Source organism: Plutella xylostella, chromosome 17, assembly GCF_932276165.1.
Source record: "Plutella xylostella chromosome 17, ilPluXylo3.1, whole genome shotgun sequence".
Lineage (NCBI taxonomy): Eukaryota > Metazoa > Arthropoda > Insecta > Lepidoptera > Plutellidae > Plutella > Plutella xylostella.
The window spans coordinates 11,713,553-11,716,802 of NC_063997.1; the positions used below are offsets into that span (position 1 = coordinate 11,713,553).

A 3,250-nucleotide genomic window follows, 5' to 3' on the forward strand; every position below is an offset into this window, starting at 1 on the left:
TTTCATATTCTCTGTCCTCACCTTTTAGTTGAGTTTGAATATCTAAGTGTAGCTTGTCGATGGGGGCCCATTTAGACTTCAGAGTAGACAGTTGATCTTCTAAAACCCATTTTTCACAAGAGGTCTCTAGATTGATTTTGGCCATCGCGCGATCCAAAGCTTGAAATTGGCAATGTTGTTTGGTGAGCAGGTCCTGGATGCTGGTATCCATCTCATCCGTTATTATGTCGGATAAATCAAAGTTCACAGTTCGGTTTACTTCCTCAATGCGCTGGAGTTGCTTCATCATGTCAGATCTTATTGTTTCAACAAGTAGTTTAGTTTTGTTAAACACGTCATCGGAGTAATAGTTGATAGTTTTGTCAGGAAACTCCTTTTCGATGATGACGTGGCGCTCGGCGAAGTTATTCCAGTAGTCTTCTAGAATCGGCAACCGTTTCTTTAGGTATGCGTAACGTGACCATACGTCCCGCTTTGGGCGGGACAGTCCCGCTTTCAAGCTGTCCGTCCCGCTGTCCCCCGCGAGGGCAAAAATGTCCCGCTTTCTTAAACAGACCAAACGATAATTTAAATTACCTACATTTTGTAACTTCATCCCATAATTCCTTTCTTTCTTTTAATCACTTGAGACAACTATTTATCTTCTTATAACTTACTCAAATAGACTATAGGGAGAGTAATATGAGTCCGAGTTCCACCGAGACTCCGCGATTAACTTCGTTCAGTGACGATCATTGACTCCCTCTTGCTCTATCGTGTATATAAATTTATTTCGCTCTTCTAACAAAGAAGAAATGCATGGGAGTACATGTTTTCCAAAAAGTAATCTGTATTAACTTTTATGAATGTGAAAATAAGATAACATGCACTATTGATAAGAACTTGAAATTAAACTACTCAAATTATTTAAAAAATCAAAGTATTTTTAAGAATTTTGTAGCGTCTGGTATGAGAACACCCAAAAATTCCGTAAATGTACCTAATTATCAAAATATTGCAATAACATTTTTTTAAATATAGATTTATAAAAATCGAATACTTAGATAAATATAATATTCACCAAGGTTTGTTATTACGATTGATAAATACACGAACGTTAAAAAATACGAGTACTTTAGTATACGAAAAATAAAATACAGATTTATTATAATCACCAAAATATCAAATCCGGACCGAAAATATGATAATTCGTGATTTTGTCAAAAATAAAATGAACGTTTCAAAAACTTTAGAACCAAAACATAAATTTATATAGGTGCGACGACGATCAAAGCGAGGAGTCAGGAGCGTGTTAGGTGCACATAGATATCGAAAAACAAAGCGGAGCGGAGTAAAAATATTGTTAAATAGAACTATAGTTAACAATTATAGTTAACAATATTTCTATTGTTAAATAGAAATATTGTTAACTAGACTATATTTAGTTTTTCCTGTTTATTTTTTTTTTTTTTTTGCACCTTTCTACTTGTTTTCTTGTACCTCCTGTAGGTTGGCTGGTAGAAAATGCTTTTAGCATTAAGTCCACCTTTTGTACACTTATGTTATATTTGTGCAATAAAGTATTAAATAAATAAATAAAACTATTTGTAGTATTTGTTGTTAACTTACACAATAGAGCAAAACAATTGCTCGGCTTTTTACGGTGTTTAACCTAAAAAAACCTTAGGACCTAAACCTAAAGATAGGTGCGACGACGAGCAAAGCGAGGAGGAGCGTTTAGGTCCACAAAGATGTCGAAAAACAAAGCCGGGCAAACCAAAAAAATATTAAATTGTTAACTAAGTTACATTCGGGGATTTGTGTTTTCTGAATATTAAAACTTCGGGATTTGTTATTTGAACAATTCGATATAGTAAAAAATTGTTAAAACATCGAAATTATAACATTCGAAAAATTTACTTTGGTCATTTTAATAAATCTGTTGTTTGAAATTTCGTTTATCAACTTTTCGTAATTTTTGTTATTCGGAAACATAAATTTACTAAAACTATGAAATTATTAATTAAAAAAATCGTTATTTTCATATTCGTAAAAAAGTGATTCGGATTTATGTAGTGTACCCGTCTGGTATATTTATAAAAGCATAGTAAGTACTTAGGTATCCTAAACATACCAACTTTACAAAATGCTTAGATAAATATAAAAAAATAAATTTCGCAGGTGTCCCGCTTTGATAAAAAAAATAAATGGTCACGTTAGGTATGCGTGATTTTTCACAGATGGCTTGTCTTTTTTATAGTTAGAGCAGAAAGTTTTAATTTTTTCGAAGCATTCCTCTTGAAGCTTCAAATTGGAGATAGTTGATTGAGACATGGCGATGTTGAAGTTGTAGTTAGATAGTAGGTAGTTACCTTAGTTAGTTGAAGTTTTCAAGTTCAAAGTTGTTATGACCCGAAGCTGTAGTTTACAGTCTTCTTACTTCTAATTTTTCACAGCAACGGCAGCCGCAGTTACGAATCCGTTGTAGTTCTCAGAAGTGGTCAGTTGAAGGTCCTCAGCGCAGTCTCCGCCCCGGCAATATGTGCGACTTCTCAATCTGACTGGGGAGGTCCGCTTGTGGAAGGCCAGCCAAACCGATCCGCTATCACCAGAGAGGATAAACGCTAAGATACCTGATAAGTTATGCAGGACCACTTTTCTTCTCCACGGGTGTTTTCACTCACGAAGAATTAATCGCCGGTCACTGGTTTCAGTTTCACTTTCGAAGGACCAAAAATAATGTACAGTTTGTACACTATTGAGAAGTTAAGTTGCTTGATAGTTTGAAGTTATAGTTGAGTTGAGTTGGCTTGAGAGTAGAAAGATCGAGATTCACAGATATGGCCGTTTATTCACGTAAACACAAGTTATGTTATAGGTGGCGACTGCTCTCTATGGTAGCTGTTCGTACTCTAATTATAATAATATAAAATTATGGCTAAGTGTGTGTGTCGCAAGTCGCGGCAACGTAGGTTGCTAAGTCAGCAACACTCATAACAGTAATTCACACAACACACACGTCCCATATACCTATACTTATATATTATTATTTTTTATTTTTTTGTTTGTACTTAGTTAAGTAGGTACTCGTGTACGTGACTGAGGTCACTTAAAAGGGCCAGCTGAAAATCAGCGCTGTGGCCTTACTGTCCACAGCTCATGCTGAGCTGGTGCCGTTTCGACACTCCGGACAGCAACCCGTTGTGTTATTGTTTTATATTTTGCCTGTTTTTTTTTTGTTTTTTTGCCTCATGTTAAATTTTTATTATTA

At 35.0% G+C, this 3,250-nt stretch overlaps 1 long non-coding RNA gene across 1 annotated transcript; it reads left to right on the forward strand.

The window, feature by feature from the left end:
* LOC125489782 lies at positions 1-2,969 on the forward strand. Its single transcript, XR_007267238.1, has 2 exons — positions 1-445; positions 2,200-2,969. It is a non-coding gene; the product is annotated as an uncharacterized LOC125489782 (long non-coding RNA).
* Positions 2,970-3,250: the final 281 nt, after the last annotated feature.